Genomic DNA, 22,012 nt, shown 5'->3' with positions numbered 1-22,012 from the left:
TAATACTTTTTTCTGGGCAAAGAATATAAGGCTTCTTTCAACGTTCCTTTACTTTTCTGGGACTTTTCTGGGAAGGACTCCCAGGGGAATGATACCAGGGAGGAAGGAGTTGGTCATCAGGTGATAAGCTGCAGTTGTAGCACTGAGTGTTCTAAGTACTTTCTTCTCAGCAATATCAACTTACTTTACTTTTTCTTAATGTTTTCTATCTTATATTGTAAGTAAATGTACTACTTACATTTGAGATGTAAATAAGAATTATAACAAAAATGAAAATAGTAATTTATAAAAATCCAGTCAGAGATTACACCTGGTACACATAAGGCTAACTCCTTCCAAACAGTTGTAGAAGGCCCCCAAAAGAATGAATCCCTGAAGATTAAATTGTTTCCTTTGTAAAAAGTATTTTTTTAGGTGTCTTAAATGTGATAAAGAGTGGGTATGGACCTAAAAAACAAGTACTGTAACCAGATTGGTTTTAGTTGTCAAATGGAAAAAAGTGCAGATGAGACTGTCATTAGGCTATGTAATGAGGTCTGGACATGAATCACTACCTAGTCTAGTGAGGTAATTGTTGTGTATGGTCTATCTAATGAGATAGCAGCTCGTGAGAGCTTCCAGAATCTTATCATTAGATTGGATGTAGTTGGTAAGAAACCCAGTATTTATGCCATACTCTTTTGTGGGTTTTTTTTTTTTTTAATAAAGAAGAAACTAGTAAGCTTTTTTTATTTAAAATCTAAGGTGTTCTTAAAATAGGTTGAAAACTCCAACATTTAACATTAATTCAACATTGTTGAACTATTTAAATTTTAAAAGTTTACCTACTCTTAAATCTTGTTTTTACATTTTCTGGAAAGTGTTGGTATCCAAATCATCCCCATCTTTGTATGCTCTTAGTGTTATGTCACCTTTAGAGCATATATAAATGTGGTACAAAGTAATGTTTTGAGATCCTCTGGATTTGTGTTAATATTATTGTCTTAAAAATAAAGTCTAATTTTGCTACCTACATCTGCTGTTCCATGTCATGTCGACTAAATTTTGCACATCTAAATGTCTATATAGTATAACTGTTATTCATTATGAATTTGGTATCCAAATGATAACTTGGGTATGTGCATTGACATTCTTGAGGTTTTCAGTTTTGCAGAATACTGCTATCTATGGACTCTAAAATGAACTTCATTTAAAGAAACCCACGGACCATTAATGGACAAAAACATGAATCATTATGTATTATGGCATTCAAATCCTAGCACTTTGAGAGAGGTAAGTTGTTGACTGTGTTTTATGTTAGGTGAAATATTAGAACAAGCCCTAGACTTGCCTTGGAAATTATAGGAATATATTTGAGAAATATAAGGTTGAATCTCTGTTTTAATGTGGACCTTCCAAAGAGTGGTTTGTTTTGTATATATGAGGCAATTATTGTTACTATTTCACTGTCAAATTGATCATAAATTTAAAAGACTGACAAGTTGTACTTTTATGGTTTCTAGAAGGTTACTGCTCTGCTTTCTTTTTTCTTTTTTCTTTTTGCTGGGGGGAGACCTCCTTTCAACACTTTAGAGCCTGGTAGATATAAAGCAATCTTTGGATACCCTGTAGAAATGAAGGCTCAAATAGTCATTTAAATCATCCAAATTTGGCTATGGGATAATATATGTCTCAAATCTGCTGGTCAATTTTATTTTGTGCTTTAGGTTTGAATGAGAAGAGAAGCCAAAAAATGTCTCTTTTTCTTTATCTTGCCTTATTTATGTCGTTTTCTTTTTTCTTTCTTCTTTTTTTAATCTGTTAAGTGATTCATTCTCCAAGCCTTTTATCTTTCTGTCTCAGGGGGTAAAGTTTCTCTTTTTTCCATTTTACCTTTCCTAATTCATCAGTTTGGTAACTTTCAAAACCTTAACTTCTAACCTTTTGATAATGCTTGGCAACTTTTAATCACTAAGCATTAAATTTGTAGATTTTCCTGGTCTCCTTTGTAGATACACTGGCTACTTGTGTAGAATTTATTTAATTTTAACAGTAGGCAATAATTCTGGGAATTCATCTTTCAGATATATTTCTGATTGCTCATAAAAATTTGCATACAAAGATACTTGTCATCATAGTGTTTGAAATTTTTTAAAAAATGAGAGATAGTCTAAATATGCCTCAGCAGAAGTCTAGTTAAATAAGGACCTTTATACAAAGTATTAATAATACTTTGCAGTTCTTAGAATGAAGTATTAATAGATGCAGAGATACAGACATGGAAAATCTCTAATATACATTGCTGAGAAAAACAGTATGTAACAATATATATAGTATGTTCTCATTTATTTTTTCAAAGCATACATTTATATACATACATACAAAATTTCTTCAAACTGATGTAAGGAACTACGGACAGAGGTACCCCTAGGGAATGAGACTAGAGGTCTAGAGTAGGAAGAAGACTCACGTTTTTTCTATATACTCTTTCTGGTGGGTCGAAATTTTTTACTATGAGTATGTTTTTATTTTCATAATACTAAGAAACAGCAAAGCTTTAGGATAATTTAATAATTATGGCAGTCTACTACCATTCTTTTTTTTTTTTTTTTTTTTTTTTGAGACAGAGTCTCACTTTTGTTGCCCAGGCTAGAGTGAGTGCCGTGGCGTCAGCCTAGCTCACAGCAACCTCAAACTCCTGGGCTCAAGGGATCCTTCTGTCTCAGCCTCCCAAGTAGCTGGGACTACAGGCATGCGCCACCATGCCCGGCTAATTTTTTCTATATATATTAGTTGGCCAATTAGTTTCTTTCTATTTATAGTAGAGACGGGGTCTCGCTCTTGCTCAGGCTGGTTTCGAACTCCTGACCTCGAGCAATCCGCCCGCCTCGGCCTCCCAGAGAGCTAGGATTACAGGCGTGAGCCACCGCGCCCGGCCGTCTACTACCATTCTTATGACTTTCTATTCTTGTTATTATTTGCACTATTTAGAAGAAGTGTAATTACGCAAGTGAGGTTTTTTTTCCCAGAGCTGCAAGTTTAGAAAGTTTAGTGATATTGTAGTAGGTTTTAAACCTTGACATTAGATTTTACTATTAATAAGAACTTATGAATACCAATTACTTAGTGCTACCAAATTCAGTACCATATGCAATATATAGCATGTTTGCTGAGTTGACCAGGTGATATAGTGGTTGTTACATTTGTTTGCAAGCTGTTTGCATTGCATTGGCATGGTTCTGAGCTTCTCAGTAGTATTGAAGGGAATGAACTTTGTTTTATTTGAATTGCTATTTAGGGATTCTTTGAACAAGTCTTACAGTTATTATTTCACTTTGTTCTTGATGTTTAGAACTGGCTTAAGGCATTTCAAAGAATGCTTGTTCTCTCTTAGTAAAATCAATAAATCAGAAAGATAATTTAGAAAGATATATATGGATTATCTCATTTTGTATTACTTTGAATTGGCTTATCTGTTTGGAACTCAGCAAAAATTTCTTGTGACTTTTATTTCTCAAGCCATTTTTGTCTGCTCATATTTTTATTGTGGGACATTTGGAACAATAGTAATAAGTATCTAAATAAGTAATAGTAATAAGTAACACAAAAAATAAAGATATAATAAACTTCATTTTATTAATAGAGGGATTTTTATTTGAAACTTGCTTGAGAATAGACTACATAAGATACATAACCTGTATGATACCACTGATTGTGTGTCTTGTTAAAATCATAATGGAGGCTGCATATCTAGGGACTGCGTCATGATTAATGGAATAGAACAGGTTATGATATGTCAGTTATTTTATACCATACTTTGGCAGAGTATTTTGCATATAGCATCTATAGATGCTTTACTTCTTCAGGTCCTTGGGATTAATCACTAGAGTCACATTCATTGGTGGGATTCCTAGAGTAAGATTCCTTATTCCTGCTAAGAGAATGGATAGCCGTGAATTGAATCTGAGGGTAGATTGTTTTCCTGAGTCAAGATGCTAGAATATGGTAAAGGTGACATGTGGAAAAAAAGGAGACAAACATGAATGTAAAAGTTACATGTAGAGAACGTAGAATTGAGGAAGATGTTTGTATATGTGTGTGTTTGTGTGCACATAGATGTATAATACATTATATATATTAATATATTATATTATAATATATATCAAAATTTCTGGAAAACCAGATAGGAAGTTATCCAGATAGTGCAATGAGAAAAAAGATCAGCATTTTAAAGGACTCAGAGCTGGGCCTGTCATGGCTAATTCATGATTTTGAGAGTAGCTTAAAGAATTTTGGAAGTTTTAAGATCATTCAGTGTCTTAATGACAGGAAGGCAGACAAAAGCCTAAGAGGGAGAAAATTAAAATCCAGCAACATAAATGATTATGGTTAAGGGTATGTTTTAAGATTCTGTTTTGTGGCATTGTTTTGGGGAGGGGAAAAAAGAGAGAACTAAAAATTTATTGCTGTTCAATTTGAGTTGAGCTAAATCCATAAGCCTTTCCTAGCATTCCAATTGTGTATGACCAAGATTAACCAAGATTAAACAGACCCCATTAACCTACCAAGCATTAATATATAAAAGCTGATTTTTATTACTAGAAATACCTGAAGAACAAGAGAACTGTTTTTAATCAGTCTTGTGGTTATATTAAAGGACAACTGATGATCTAGATTGAGGGGAACTGGGACTATTTTGTTCAGAAATAAAAGACTTTGGAAGGATTGGGGAAACTCTATAGGAAGTACAATTGTTCTCTATATACTTTAATTTGAGGCTAAAATTAGTTCTAAATGAGAGAAAGTATAGTAACTAGTCAGCAGTGAGGCAGATTGTGTCAAGAGGCAGTGAATTCCTGGTCATTAGGATTGCTCAAGCTGAGTTTGAACATCAGGAACATTGTAGAGGAAATTTCTCATTAAATGGGAGAGTGTACTGGTTTATTTTCAAGGTCTCTTTCAAATCCTAAATTTTTTATAATGTAATAAAATGATTTATTGTAGATAGGTTTATGTATGTCTACTATTAAATATAAATATTATAAATATAAATATAATTTAATGTTATTAAATTAAATATAAATATAACTAACTTATGCATTGGTCACTTATCCACCAACCTCAACTTATCCATGACAAGGACATAAATTATAAAATTACCTGAACACACAAATTATAAGACACAAAATTTTTATACTTTTCTCAGATCCTTACTCAGGTTATTTACTTTTCTTTTAGACACAGTTCTGACAGACTTAATTAACTGGTATCTAATTCCACAGGATGTTAAGAAGCAACAAATTATGAATGGGCCAAGCACTGCTATTAGAGGCAGACACATTGACAAGGAAGAAAAAGAAAAAAGTCATAAAGCAGATCAACTGAATTTAACATTGTAGCAGCCTGAGCCCTTTTGCTTAGATGAAAACAGATCTGTATTAATGGATGTTCAAAGTAATAACCCTGACTGAATGTCAGTAACTTATGTTCAATATTTTCTATTGAAGAAGTTGGGGAAGAATAGCTAAATTTTTCTCTTCAGCATGTTTGACATTTGGAGAGGATGCTTTGTATAGGAAGTGGGACTATTTTGAGCGCGAACTCTAAGAAATAGTATAGACATATCTGAGCTCCAATTTTTACGAGCTGTTCTATTAAGTTTTATTATTCCAAGCCTCAATTTCTTCATCTGTAAAATAGGAATTTACTGAAGGTTAGATAATACATATAAAGGTTTGCCTGTATTAAGTGCTAAGTAAATAATAGCTATTGTTATTATTTCATTATTACCATAAAACTTACTCTATCTTGAATTTTTTGCTCTTCAAATAGAGCAAAAACAAACTTACCTAATAGTTTAGTGTGACTTTAATATATATTAATGCTAATAATAGTGATGGCATGCTTAAAAACCCTTTTTAAAAAAATTATATAATTAATCCATGTCTACTTAACAAAAATCAGGTTATAGAAAATATACCTAAGCATAAAAGGAGTAAAGTTACCCCAACCCTCTTATCACTGTTAGTATTGTAGTGGCATGCATTATTTTTAAACTGCTTTGACATTCCTGCAGGATGTCACTGCTGAGTAGTGACTGCTGAAATTGATTCTATATTACTGCTGTTGGGGAATTTACATTAGTCACTGTGCTTTCTAATCGTAACATGCAGTGAAGGGGGGGCATGGGCAATATACGTAACCTTAGCATTTGTACCCCCATAATATGCTGAAATTAAAAAAAATGCAGAGAAGGCCGGGCGCTGTGGCTCACGCCTGTAATCCTAGCTCTTGGGAGGCCGAGGCGGGCGGATTGCTCGAGGTCAGGAGTTCAAAACCAGCCTGAGCAAGAGCGAGACCCCGTCTCTACTATAAATAGAAAGAAATTAATTGGCCAACTGATATATATATAAAAAAAATTAGCCGGGCATGGTGGCGCATGCCTGTAGTCCCAGCTACTCGGGAGGCTGAGGCAGAAGGATCACTCAAGCCCAGGAGTTTGAGGTTGCTGTGAGCTAGGCTGACGCCAGGGCACTCACTCTAGCCTGGACAACAAAGTGAGACTCTGTCGCAAAAAAAAAAAAAAAAAAAAATGCAGAGAAAGATTGTGACATGGCACAATGCTGATTAAAATAATGCTCTAGTCCTGGTAAATTTTGTTGTATTGAAACTAGTTTTGTAGAGTAGCTTTCTGTTCGAGAGCCACAGGGCCTCAGTTTGAATCTTGGCTTCCCTATTACTAGCTGGGTAACTAGTAATAGTTACTAGTTACCTGAATTTCTTAATTTCTCTGCGGTTCAGTTTTTTTGTCTGTATATTGGAGATAACAGTACTGTCTAATTCATGGGTTGTTGTGAGGATTAAATGAATCAATCTGCATGAAGTGCTTAGAGCAATGCTTGCCACAGAGTACAAACTCAATAAACATTAGCTGCTATTGTTATTATTATTAATTTTTGAAAGCTTAAACTTTTCTTGAGGAAAAAGGTAGGTTTATAGGAACACATAAAGTAAAAAGAAACAGAATGAGCACAAAATTAAGTCAATGACATTAAAAATTCTCTCCAAAAAAAGAGAAGGAGGAGGTATGGAAGAGCCGCTAGTATCCCCTGAGGGACACAGGCCACTGGTAATTATTTACTGAGCTGGAATTTCAGATGACTATAACCTGTTTTCTATTACATTGTGCACATGTTTACAGTATTTTTACGTTTTTTATTTGCATCTTGCAGCAGGGTCTGAATTTTTCCGTTTGTGTGCTTTGTTACTTTTTCTCCCTATTTAAATATTTTTAAACCATAATATTCCTATTTCAGTTTCTTTCTCTACCCCACAAAATTAACATTTTATGCTATTTCTTTCAGCAAACATTCTGGCCATGCTTTCAGAGATCAAAAGCTCTTTAAGAAAATCTGATCTCATGGATAGTAATCAAAGAGATGCAAGAAATTATCACTAAATCAGTTAATCTGACAACTGTCCCAAAGTGGTTCTATAAGAACTTTAAATTCCGTTGGAATTTACAGTGAAGAATATTAATCAAAGAGCTAAGCCAATGAACATATTTAGCCATTCTGTATACTACATCTTTTCACAATTTTTTTCTTTCTTTTTGATTTTCTCCTTTTATTCTTTCAGCATGGTATCTAGATCTGATAATTACTGACCAAAAAGTTATAGCTTTTTAATTTCCCTTTTAAAATAATTTATTAGACTTGCCAGTAGAATTTTTTTGTGTTTTGTTTTCAAGCATCAAGTACCAAGTTTTTGAAGACCATGGCCCACCATCATTATGCATTCAAGATTTGAGTTTGAATAACCTCATCAAGACTTAGATCTTCTTCAAAAACTTCAAGTGTCATCTGCATTAAAACTCTCCATTGAATCCCCTCACAAAAGTGAAAGCTTAAAGGGACTAACATCCATTAATACATTCCATTTTATATCCCTTCCTCTGTTCTCTTCAATTTCCTTGACCACCAGAGTCTTTCATATTCTTATGTTCCTTAGACTAGAGCCGAAGAAACAGTACTTTCCAAAAAACATATTCTGTGCCATCAGTTTTCATTGGTAGAGAAGCATAAACTTGGCATGATAAATTTAGAATTAGCTCTTTTGTTATAGCCTATAAAAAGTTGAATTAACCATAAGAAAATGAGGATGAAGTAGTAAAAATATTTGAGGTTAGATTATACTCTCAGAAGCCATGTGGTGTAGAGAAAAGAGCCTTCAACCTAAAATTTGATGCCTCTTACCCTATATGCCTCTTACTAGGTGATGACTGATTACTAGGTGATGACTGGGAAAGTCACTTAACACTTCTGAACCTTAACTTCATTATCTATAAAGTGAATCTGATAATATTTTCCCTACCTACCTCACAGGGTTGTTGTGAGGATCAAATGAAATAATGTACATAAAAAAGACTTTTATATAAAACGTATAATACAGACATAGGATCCTGTTGCATAGTTACAAGTCATTCCCTCAGCTCTTGTGCCTGGGAGGGTAGGTAATTTAAGCATACTGAAAGTGTATACCTACCATGTCAAAGCTGGATACATGGTAACATGTAATGGTAACATGTTAATTTTTTTTCCCTCTAAGTACAGAGAATAGTACCATGGGCTAATTTTAAGAAGGAGCAAGACTATAAATTTCCCTAAAATTATCAATTAGCATTGATAATGCTCTAAGAGAGCAGTTACAGTTATAACATGCTCGTGGTTTGCAAATTTGGTTTACCAATTTTGTGACCAGCATTTTTTTTTTAAATAAAAGAACACAGAACACAGCAGAGTATTTCACAATGTATCCCATACGGTTAAGAGTAAATATCATTTTAGTTTTATATGTATGTATAAAAGTCTGTGCACTTGGTGGTTAAATAAAATGCATTTTTTCCTGTGAGTTGTAGTTGCTGTTCTCGGAGTGTCATTTTAGTACTAATGCCTTTCTACACAGTTGGATTCTTAGGAAACTCAACATTTCTTTTTTACTTCATACCGCAACTACTTGTGACAAAGGAATTAACAGTTAATATCGATTTGACTTTTGGTTTAATAGAAATATTTTTATTTCATAGCACAGAGAAAGCCTGTGCACCTTATAGGTAGTTAATATTCTAATACTATCTACTCCGACACCCATATTCTTATAGCATTTAAATGGTTGGTTCAACCTCTACTAGTAGAAAGATTGTGTTATATATTTTGCTTTCTAAAATTTTTTACTTTTATCTTTCTGGCTCCTTGGCAAACAGCTCCCACTTAGTTTAACATTGTTTGAAGACTAAGTAGAGAGAGGCTATAGAGAATATATTAATAGTTAGCATGACTGGGAGTTTGATAGTTTCTAGAAGAGAAAATGTCATTTTTTTTCTTACTCTGAGTAACTAAATTTATCTTTAGGTTAATGGTTTAAGACAAATGTGTCACTGGCATTAACTTGTTGAACTGTTTCCCCTAAAAACAGATACCCACCTCTTTGGTGATAGCATTGGTTAGATTAGCACAGGTGAGTTTTATAGTATCCATGAACAATAGGGAATGACTTCTTCCTCAAAGGGTTGTATGTTCCAATTCATTGATGAAGAATTAATTATTTAGTGCTGTAGTATACTGAAATGCTACATTTGGTGCCCTGGGATTCTTACTTAAACTTTTAAAAAAGGTCATACAAGATACTGATTTTCTCTGCTTACAAATTATATAAATGTATAAATCCTAGCAATATGAATATTTATCAGAAGATTTAAAACATAAGATCCAACTGCATCATTTTTATTGAACAGTCACGGCCAAGCTTCTTGCATTGTGGAGACAGCACGAATTGCATAGATCGTACACATTGAAGCTGTTCTGTATGATGGTTGGCAGTTGTGGCATAAAAGCTCATTTACCAGATATGACTGACATTTTGTTCTTCCTTCTTCCCCCATGTCCCTGCTAAAAAATCACATTGACACTTACTACCTCTCCATGTAGAAAATAGGATCTACCTATGAAAAAGTTCAAGAAAGTAGTAGTTAGGCAACTTCAGCCATCCTTGACCTTCTTCCTCAATCCACGTTAATCTAATCCAGCGTGATATTCTATCTTTTCTATCTCCTAAATGTCTTTCAAACTGTGCATCTCTGTTACCATATCCACCATGCTAATGTATTCTATCATCATCTTTGCTTGCACTTCTACAGTATCTTTTGAGTGGTCTTCTATATTTACTCCTCCCTGTAATCTCATTGCTTTTAGAGAGATCTTTTAAAAATACAACTCTAATCTTTTTGGTTCCCTGATCTAAACTCCTGATATCTTATTGCCCTTAGAATTCAACCCTAAGTCTTCAGTCATTCTCTCCCTACTAAGGTCCAGCCATAATGGTCTTCCAATTCACTGAAGAGGCCATTTTTTTCTTCAGGGCTTTTGTAGATACTTTTGGCTTGGAATGCTTTCCTCCCTCCTATCCCTCTTCAAAGAAGCTTTCTCCTACACCTCAGAGTAGATTAGACCTCCATCTTACCCACAAGACCAAACCTTCATGAGGGCAAGGACTGGTGTGTGTTTTATTTATCACTGTATGCCCAGTGCTTAGGAAAATGCCTAACAAATAGGGATTCAGTAAATATTTGTTGACCAATTCTTCCCACAGCTACCACTCTTCGCTTACATAGTTCAGTACTGTAAATTCTTCTGAGTTAACATTCTCTGTTCAGAACCCTCCCGTTCCTTCTCATCTCACTCCAAGTATAAACCCAAGTTCTTATTTGTAATGGTCTCCAGGGTCTTAGTTCTCTTTATACTGGTCTCCAGGGCCCTGCTTCATGTACTAACAGATTGCCCAACCACCCTGTTCTCTTAGCTGATCCTTGGAAATTCCAAGCTTTCTTCTGTCTCAGGACCTTCGTACTGGTACTTGATATTCCCTGTGCCTGGAATGCTCTTGCCTTAGATATCTATAGGGTTTAATTCCTCATCATCTTCAGGCCCTTCAGGTTATGATATGTCACTATGTCAGCGAGGCCTTTCTCTGACCATCTTATTTAAAATTGTAACCTCACTACATGGCATCCCTAGTCCTCTTCTCTGCTTTATTTTTCTGCATGGTACTTATCTCTGACTAGTGTGCTCTTCATAGGTGTCCCCCCAACACAACAGTGATGACACATGGTAGGCACTTAGAACATATTTATTAAATGAGTGGATTTGGCCGGGCGCTGTGGCTCACGCCTGTAATCCTAGCTCTTAGGAGGCCGAGGCGGGCGGATTGCTCAAGGTCAGGAGTTCAAAACCAGCCTGAGCAAGAGCGAGACCCCGTCTCTACTATAAATCGAAAGAAATTAATTGGCCAACTGATATATATATAAAAAATTAGCCGGGCATGGTGGCGCATGCCTGTAGTCCCAGCTACTCGGGAGGCTGAGGCAGAAGGATCACTCGAGCCCAGGAGTTTGAGGTTGCTGTGAGCTAGGCTGACGCCACGGCACTCACTCTGGCCTGGACAACAAAGCGAGACTCTGTCTCAAAAAAAAAAAAAAATGAGTGGATTTATCTGTACTCATAGAGATGCATATTTGGGACAAGGTCTGTAACTCAAATTATGAGGGCTTAATATTTCAAAATGATTGTTAAAAGATGAGTTAATGAAATTTATTTATATCCTGCCTTGTTCTGCAGTTTTAGAAGTCATTTCAAATACTTTCAGAACAAGGCAGGATATAAATAGAATGAAGACATAGAAAAAAACAAAGAGAATAGAATAGTAGTATTAAAGTGGGTAAAGTTAATGTACAGAAGGTCCTACATAGTGGCTAAAGGCAGGTTGTAATTTTGACTTATTAAAGAGCTGCCTTAGAAATGATGATTGGACTGGTCATGAACTTTGTTCTGTGTCACAGGTCACAGATATTTGAGTCTTACATAACCCAGAAACCCTAATTAACTGTAAGAAATTGTGAAATTACTCTGCTATGAGAACTTACTTTCTGTATTAGGAAATACTCTATTGGCATGAAGTGTACACAGTCTATTGTAAATGCTCTGCTGTATCAAAGAGATGGCAGTCACAGCTACCAGCCTGTGCTTATTATATCATGACCAGGACATTTCCAATGTTAATTCAAAGTTAGTAATTGAATATTTTTGAAAGTTGGCTATCAAAGATACCAACAAGCACATTAATTAGGAAATTCCCTATTGGCATAAAATGTATACAATCTGCCTATGAGAGATGGCAGTCAGAGCTACCAGCCTCTGCTTATGTCATGACCAGGGCATTTCCAAGATTGATTCAAACTTAGTAATTGGATATTTTTGAAAGTTGGCTGTCAAAGATACCAACAAGTACACTAATTACCCTAGTTTCTCCTACTCTAATCATGAGGTATTAATAGTATAAGAGTCCACTGGTTTTGGCTTTATTCCTTTTGAGGCAGTTTTGGCAACTTAGAAATAAGTTCTCTGCTGGGCATGACACCTGTAATCCTAGCACTCTGGGAGGCCGAGGCAGGAGGATCACTCAAGGTCAGGAGTTTGAAACCAGCCTGAGTAAGAGCAAGACCCCGTCTCTACTAAAAATAGAAAGAAATTAATTGGCCAACTAAAAATATATAGAAAAAATTAGCTGGGCATGGTGGCGCATACCTGTAGTCCCAGCTTGATCGCTTGAGCCCAGGAGTTGGAGGTTGCTGTGAGCTAGGCTGACGCCATGGCACTCTAGCCCGCGCAACAGAGTGAGACTCTGTCTCAAAAAAAAAAAAAAGATATAGGTTCTCATATAGTTAACAACTGAATTGGGGAGGTGAATGGGGAGCTAAGTAGGTGAATTAGACTTTAAATCAGAGCCACTGTGTGTGTGTGTATCTTTGTGTGTGTGTAAAGTTAAGTGGAACATTATACAGTACATGTCTTTCTGTTCATGATACATATAATTTCCTAATTCATTTTGTCTTTTCTTTTTACTTGGTCATTTTTAAAACTGAGAATTAGGGCATACCTGCAGGCCCGAAATAAAGGGGGGATGTGGAGATGGACTCCAGGCCTTCCATTACACTGCAGTACTTCACTAAACAAAGCTGGTATTTTGAGGCAAAAGATGAGAATATTTAGCTAAGTGGCATTCCACTTGCAAAATTTGCTAGCTCTTATTTGGCTTTTTCTTCTTTTTTACCTTTCTTCCTTGGAGATAATATTGGAGTACATTTTGAAGTCAAATCTTCTGTCCTGACCCATTTTTTCAGGATCTAAAGAAGAGAACTAAATCAATACTAGGCTTTTAGAAAATGATGAAAATATATATTTTTAAAAAAAATTTATGTTCTGCATATTTCAAGAAAAGAATATGAGGAGACACAATAAGAACACCACACAACCATTAAAATGGACAATTCACGTAATTTTGCCAAAAGCACTATACTTAACATGTTGCTTATTAAATCATCATACTGTGTTATATATAATCTGTAACTAATCAAAAATGTGTTAATTGAATCTGCTTTACGTATTTTATTTATTTGGTGGAACTTTGCGTTTATTTTTTAAGAAATGAAGCATCTCTTCATTTCGGCATTTGATGAGTAATAAGAGAAAACCTGAAAGTAGATAGAATCATCAGTGTAAAAGTAATGCAAAGGTCATCATATCTGCTACCATAAGTGATATAAAAGCAGAATGATCTTATTTTCAGTGAAAGTGTTGAAGTGGCAGAAAGAAAATATCCCTCAACTTTGCTGACACAAATTTTGCCGTATAGTAAGGACAAAAAATATGTCCAGGCTTTTAACTCAATATTTCCCAAACTGTGTTACTCAGAATGCCTGGCAACTAAAAGAAACTGAACAAAAGGGTTCTGTAATTACATAAGTTTGAAAATGTTGCATTCTTTTGTGGAAGTTTATAATGCATATTAACATTTTCCAAACATATGTAGCCAGAACTCTTTTTTGCTCATAAAATCTATTAGTAACTCTTGGAATAGTCTTTTAGGAAATGCTGAAAGTTTTGCTTCTGTTGAGAATGTAGAAAGTTGCAAGAGAACATTCCTCCCACTCTAACAATGTGAAAAATCTCGATCATCCATAAAGTCACAATATTTCTTGAGCCTATCAGAAAGTTGAGGTCACAAGGCCACCAGATGCACTAAAATTCCAAAGAGAGACATGCCCTTTTGAGGAGAGATAGGACACAGAAGCTGCGTTACCTTTGGCATAGCATAGGAGGAAGAGAAAGCCACCGTAAAAGTGGTTAAGAAGAAAGCAGTTAAAATTTTAATGAACACTCAAAGGCTGAATATGGGCTGGCATAACACTTTAGAATAACTGGGAGCCCCAGTCACAAGGGGAATCTGCATTCAGTTGCAAGCGTTTTTCTGTGAGCCTCTGTATTAGTTTCCTAGGACTGCCAAAACAAAGTATAGTCATGTACTGCATAACAATGTTTTGGATGGAATACATATACAATGGTAGTCCCATAATACCATATTTTTAATGTATCTTTTCTATGTTTTGATAGATAAGGACTTACCACTGTGTTACAATTGCATGCAATTTCTAAGAGTTTAGAAATAGGAAGTAGATACCTCATATAAGTGTAATCATGTAGTATTTGTCTTTTTGTGACTGGTTTATTTCACTTAGCATAATGTCCTCAGGGTTCATCCATATTGTAGCATATGACAGAATTTCTTTCCTTTTCAAGGCTGAACAATATTCTATTTTATAAATATACCAAATTTTCTTTGTTTGTTCATGGACATTTAGGTTGCTTTCACCTCTTGGCTATTGTGAATAATGCTGCAATGAACCTGAGTGTACAAACATTACTTTGAGATTCTGTTTTTAATTATTTTGAATATATATATCTAGAAGTGAGATTGCTGGATCATATGGTATTTTTATTTTTAATTTTTTAGGGAAACTCCATAGCAGCTGTGCCATTTTACATTCCTATCAACAGAGTACAGGGTTCCAATTTCTCCACATCCTGACCAATACTTGTTATTAAATATTTTGTTTTGTTGATAGTGGCCATCCTAATGGGCATGATGTAGTATCATTCTAGTTTTGATTTTCATTTCCCTAATGATTAGTGGTGTTAAGGATCTTTTCATATGCTTGTTGGCTATTTGTGTATCTTCTTTGGAGAAATGTCTATTCAAGTCCTTTGCACATTTTTAAATCAGGTTATTGAGGTTTTTTTGTTATTGAATTGTAAGAATTCTTTATATGTTCTGGATATTTTCTTCAATTCTCTAGGTTGCCTTTTGCACTCCGATTATTTCCTTTGCCAGATAGACATTTGTAAGTTCAATATAGTCCCATTTGTCTATATTTGCTTTTGTTGCCTGTGGCTTTTGTGTCATATCTAAAAAGTTATTGCCAAATACAATGTCATGAAGCTTTTCCCCTATCTTTTCTTCTAGGAGTTTTACCATTTCAGGTCTTACATTTAGGACTTTAATCCATTTTGAGTTAATTTTTGGATATGATTTATGGCAGGGGTCCAACTTCATTCTTTTGCATGTGGATATTCAGTTTTCCCAATACCATTTGTTGAAGAGACTATCTTTTCCCTATTAGAACAATAGCCCTCAAACTTTAGTGTGCATCAGAATCACACCAGAATAGTAATTTAACAAAGAGGAAAGAGAGGGAGAAAAAGAGAGAGACTGTATTTTAACAAAAACAGATTTCTGGGCCCTATCCTAGGGTTTCTGATTCAGTAGGTCTGAGAGAGCCCTGAGAATTTGCATTTATGACAAGTTCTACAGTGATACTGATGCTGCTGGTCCACGGACCATAAACTGAGAATCACAGCATTAGAAAAATCCTGGGGAAAAATATGGAAATACATAATGAAAATAACAAAGTCACATATCCCTTTCCTTCAAATATCATTTCTTTGGGAATGCCTCTGAAACAAAGAGAGAAAGAGAAGAAAGAGAGAAAGGGAAGGAGGGAAGGAAGGAAGGAAGGAAGGAAGGAAGGAAGGAAGGAAGGAAGGAAGGAAGGAAGGAAGGAAGGAAGGAAGGAAGGAAGGGAGGAAAAACACACGCAAATTATTTGAAAGGTGAAAGATTTATACAATTTGAAGAGAAACCAGAGTATAAGGCAAATTATTTAATAATAACCCAAACAAATTTGTTATTATACTCTATTGTAAATGGGATATTAACCACCTTTACTTCCAGGGTCCTAATCTATAAAAAGAGGTTAACAGTATATCTTTAAACTAGAAATATGTCACAAGATTGTTGTGAGGATTAAATTAATTAAGTATTCAGACCATGTTTGGCTTAATACCTATTACTATATTATATTTCTGGTTAAGTAAGAAAAACTAACCACAGAAAAGAGAGAGAGAGGTCTGAGCAGAAGATATCAATTTGGGAAACATTAGGATATAGGAGGTCAATACAAGAAAGCGCTGAACAAAAAAGACACTGAATATATTTTCCTTTATTTGTGAAAATGCAGTTGTATCTTAGAAGCCAAAATGCTTCTTTTTTTTTTTTTTTTTTTTTTGAGACAGAGTCTCGCTTTCTTCCCTAGGCTAGAGTGAGTGCCGTGGCGTCAGCCTAGCTCACAGCAACCTCAAACTCCTGGGCTCAAGCGATCCTCCTGCCTCAGCCTCCCGAGTAGCTGGGACTACAGGCACGCGCCACCATGCCCGGCTGATTTTTTTATATTATATATATTAGTTGGCCAATTAATTTCTTTCTATTTTTATGGTAGAGACGGGGTCTCGCTCAGGCTGGTTTTGAACTCCTGACCTTGAGCAATCCGCCCGCCTAGGCCTCCCAGAGTGCTAGGATTACAGGCATGAGCCACCGCGCCCGGCCCCAAAATGCTTCTTGATTTTGCATTTGAGAGTTTACTGTTTGATAGATAACTTCACATAAAAATCTTTGCATTGAAAATAACTTTTTATTGGGATTTTTTGGTTATAAATTTATTTGAGCCAAAATGTATAAAAATTGAAAGAAGAGATGTTCTTGAAGTTTTACCCTTCACCTCCCAAGATGCCAATATTTTTATTAATATCCTTTGAGACATCTCTCTGTATTACATAGGTTTTAAAGAAAATATTTTGGGAAGTAAAGGTTAGGAAATAATTATAAATTCTTTATGTTAAATATGTTATTAATATCTCCAAAATAGTATTATCAAAAACTTTTTTTCTTTTGTTGACTAGATGGGAGTAGGGAGGTAGAAATGGAAGAGAGAAGTCCTTGGGAAAAAGCAATTTGATTATCTAATTTTTTTCTTCCTGCCTGCCCCCAGCCACTACATTTTTATTCCAGCTTTATTTGAAAAATCAGAGTTGAGGTTATATGTGGAATTAGTATCCTATTTACAGCACCTTGCTAAATTGGAGGCAGTAGGGACAGAAAACATTGTAACATTGTGAACTTGGGCAGGAGAGACAATGACTAGGCCTTTCATTTGATTCTATAATTATTATGATGTCATGTTAATGATTTAAATTTTTTTTGTTAAAAGACCTACAGTATTGAGAAGATTCCAGCCACTATTGTAAAATAGTATATTGAGATATTCTAGGAAAAACATTAAAAAGCGATGCTTCCTCTGCTGAACTTTCTCTGATACTCTACTCTTTCTCCATTCACTTAATCTCAACTCCTGAAACACCAACATATTCCGTAGAAACTCAGATTGTGAAAGGTTACATGTTCTCTGCCCTGAAAACAGCTTTTGAGAGTAAGACTGATGACTGAGCTAACATTCCAGCACGGTAGTTATTGTCCTTTCACCTTCTGCAAATGAAGGAGAGAAGTGCCTAGGGTGAAACTAGAGGTGTGGTTGTGAAATATTTTGTTTCTACTCTAAATTGTCCCCACGGTTGCCTATGACTCTTTTGATTTTCAGTGGTTTAGAGTTAGTGTCATAACTGGCTCACACTGGAAAGGACAGGTTTCTCATAAGCCTTTTTACAGTAAGCCCCAATAACTTCTCTCTGTGAAAATAGGTATTTTAGAAATTCTGAAACAAGCAAAAACAATAAATGCTTTATATGATCTAGATTTTTAGGTAGTTATACTAAGGTAACATGAATTTCACATGAACTCAGATTCTCATTTCAGCATGATTTGTTCAATGTTTGACAGACTTGAAAATGGGCCTGTCTTTAATGGCTTGAAGCTGTATCAAGGGTAAATTTCTTTAATTAGGCAAATGTGTAAAGTTTTTTTGTGTATAATGATCTATAAGTAATAATGTCAAATATGTTTAAATTTGATCCCTTCTTGAATGGCCTAAGAGCTGGAGGAAGCTTTTCATTTTGCGTAAAGAGCTTCATCTGTGATCTAACATCCAAGTTCAAGGTACAGAGACAGATACTACTTAGCATACCATTCTAATGTATCACATGAAAGTAGTTTCTATTTGAAAGTTCCAGATAGATACTCCAGCCCTGACAGGGGAATTCCAGCAAGGTCATTCACCCATTAAAACTTTAAAGAAAAAAAAAAGGGAAAAACATTGCCTTTGTGTAAACATTAACCTATCTGCTTTTAAGTGGCTCTTTTTATTTTTTTTAATATTAAAGGGAGCTCAAACTGGATTTCTTTTCTATTTCAAATAAAAAAATAAATTTAATTTAGAACTTAAGTTTATACCTTTGTGGTTTATTATATCTCTTCTGGATTGACAAAATGTCCAATACTTAGGAAAAATGGCTTCCCATTGTCTAATCTGTAAAATACAGGAGACAGAATACAGGCAGGAAGAAATTCTTGAAATGTTTTCAGTCTGTTTTTCTTGGTAGTTTTATCAGTTAAAACATACCCAGTTCTTGCTCTTGAAGCTTTATAAACCTGGCCTTAAATGACATTGACAAACAGTCATTTGACTAAGCAAAGATTGCTGGATATACAAGATGAATTAAAGTGTTGTCGTTCTGTAAATGTCTGTGTGTGGTCTAAATACACAATGAAATGTTGACTGTTTAGAAAATAGCAAGAGCAATTATTCATCCCTAGGCTGGCAGTTTACTCAGTCTTGAATCTTTAAATTCACATTTCATTTAATGTTAAAATTTGCACATATAATGCCTCATAAAATGATAGCATATTGAAAATTTAGCTTTAATTTTAATTATTTTGGTAGCTTTCAGATCTTTTTTGTCAGAACTGTGTATGAGACTATAGGGGCCTTTGTGAAAGTTTCTGTATAATTAGGTGCTAAAGTCCCTTCTATTCCACAGACATCATACTGCTACAGTCAGGGCAGATACATTCACTGTCTGCCTTTGGACACAGCAGAGCTTTTTAAAAAGATGTTTATTAAATATTGAATAGAATAAAATATTTATAAAATAAAATAAAATTTTATTTATAAAATAAAATAAAATATTTTTTAAATATCTGTAAGGCTTATGGAATAACTGTGTAGAGAATATTTGTATGCCTACAGCCTAGTTTAAGAAAACAATATTACCATTACCTCTAATATCTTCTGTGGGCTCCTCTCTGATCCCATGCTTCTCTTGTTCCCTCAGAGGTAACCAAGTTTTAAATTTTGTGTTAATAATTCTCTTGCTTTTCTCAGTGATTTTATCAACATTTCTGTATATCCCTAAACAAGTATACTGATTAGTTTTACATGTTTTTGAACTTTATAAAAATGGAATCATATTGTATGTCTTTTTCTGGGACATGCTTTTTGTTGTTCTTCAACATTATAGCCTTAGATTTGTCCATGTCAGTGCGTATAGCTATTGCATATTAGTTTTCACTGCTGTGTATTGTAATGTAATAGAATTTATTAGCAGATGATTGATGAACATTTGGGTTGTTCCAGTTTTTAGTTATTATAGACATTGCTCCTATATGTACATATATTCCTGTATATTTATGTACCACAAATATGCAAGAACTTCTCTATCAATGTTTTCCAACCTTTTTCGTGTCATGACACACAGAAAACTGCAGCTAATATTTGTACAACACACTGGATTAAAGAAAGAAAGCTATGTCCCTGGCCTAGGGGCTTCTGCTTGACTAGAGAGCTGCATTCCATATCTGGGCACACCTGTAACCCATTCACTGCACACTAGTGAGAACTAGTTGAGAAGCTCCACTAGGGAGTATGCCTGGAGTTGAATATCGGTTACAGGTACATGCCTCTTCAACCCTTCTAGATAATACCAAATTGCATGGTGCATATTAATGCATATTAATTATTTCTTTTAACTGATATCTAAAGTGTTTGTATCAATTCACATTCCCTAACACACACACACACACGCACACACACACACACACACATATAACAAAACGGCAATTGTTGAGAATTCTACCAATTTCATGATTATGAAGGTCAAATACAAAAAGAAATAATTTATTACTCCCTAAGATATCAATTCAGACTTGCTTTTGTCAAAACATGGTAATGTCAAAATTCCTTGACAATGTGACAGCAGAGACTTGTAGGCAGTGGGCAATGTTAAGAAGTGACAACATGCCCCCATAGTTGTTATTGTGAAAGCCACAGCTTAGGCTAAATGAATTATTTATGAGAGTTGGAATTTTGTCTTCTGGGTTTGCTAATGCATTAGCTTTTTGTTTCTTAGCCTCAAGAGGTATTTTCAGATAATGTAAACAAGATGGAATACTGAAAGCTATTTGCTATGTAAGTAACTTCTAGTTGTAGAAACACAAACATTTAGAAAAGAAGCTAGTTTATTTTGACACTTCTTAAAATTGGTTTTCTTTTAAACAGTAGAGTTCTCTAATCATCAGAATTATATTGGGGTAATGAATGATGATACTAACTTCTCCATTCAAATGACATCAGACTAGACAATTAATTTTAGGATAATCACTAACCTGACATAGTCTTCCCATGACATTTTCAAGAAGCTTCTGTATATTACTTATATTGTTACTGCTCTAATGGCTTACTCACACAAAAGATTAAAAGAAATCTAACTTGGCAGAAGTATTGCCTTGTAGTTTGTAAACTGAGGATGTTTAAAATTAGATGGAAAATATCAGAGTAAAGCTTTCAAGATCATGCTTACCCTGGTTTATGAAGATCTAATGCCAAATTAGCATTTTAATTTACTTGGCAGAGAATTACAGATGAAAACTGCATTTCCATTTTACTGCTATACTGTGTACTACACATAAGTCAGGGTTTCTATATAAATTAGAATTTGAAGCATAGTCACCAATTCTTATATTAACACCTATAGTATGGGACAGTACATATATATACACATAAAAATAAAATACACATATAGATATACACATATATCACACACATACATTTTATGTATACATGTATACATATAATGTATACATTATATGTTTGTATATAATATGGGTTGGGACTCAGTATATATTTGTCAGCATCAAATAGCATTGATTAAGCATCTGAATATAGTAGATATGGTGACTTCTCTCTAAGGGTATAACTAAGCTATAGCACAGGCATATAGGATAAATAAATGGTTACGTAAACAAGACTCGGCTGGGCGCGGTGGCTCACGCTTGTAATCCTAGCACTCTGGGAGGCCGAGGCGGGCGGATTGCTCAAGGTCAGGAGTTCAAAACCAGCCTAAGTGAGACCCCGTCTCTACTATAAAAAAAAAAACAGAAAGAAATTAATTGGCCAACTAATATATATATATATAAATTAGCCGGGCATGGTGGCACATGCCTGTAGTCCCAGCTACTCGGGAGGCTGAGGCAGTAGGATTGCTTAAGCCCAGGAGTTTGAGGTTGCTGTGAGCTAGGCTGATGCCACGGCACTCACTCTAGCCTGGGCAACAAAGTGAGACTCTGTCTCAAAAAAAAAAAAAAAAAACAAGACTCAATAGCAAAATAGTGGTAAATATGACAAATTCGAGATTGTGTTCATTATTTTTCTTCTTTGAATGCAAAGTGCTTATTGTAATTTGCCATAGTTCATAAAGTTATTTTTAAAATTACAAGTATCCTGAGTTTTAATAGTAAGCACACATTTCAATATAGCTGGATGTCATATAAGTACTTCTCAAATTTCTGCCCACATACC

General features: G+C 34.8%; 1 protein-coding gene across 1 annotated transcript in view; it reads left to right on the top strand.

Annotated features, from left to right (window-relative positions):
- The window catches only part of MAP3K13 (mitogen-activated protein kinase kinase kinase 13), a 161,351-nt gene that overhangs the window by 707 nt on the left and 138,632 nt on the right, over window positions 1-22,012 (top strand). Inside the window, exon 2 of the mRNA XM_020286590.2 lies at window positions 1,146-1,272. The gene's annotated coding sequence lies outside the window, so the exon portion shown is untranslated. The remainder of the gene's footprint in view (window positions 1-1,145; window positions 1,273-22,012) is intronic.

Source organism: Microcebus murinus, chromosome 1, assembly GCF_040939455.1.
Source record: "Microcebus murinus isolate Inina chromosome 1, M.murinus_Inina_mat1.0, whole genome shotgun sequence".
NCBI classification, from domain to species: domain Eukaryota; kingdom Metazoa; phylum Chordata; class Mammalia; order Primates; family Cheirogaleidae; genus Microcebus; species Microcebus murinus.
Note: the sequence above shows the minus strand (reverse complement) of the source record. Positions and strands in the feature narration are given on the sequence as shown.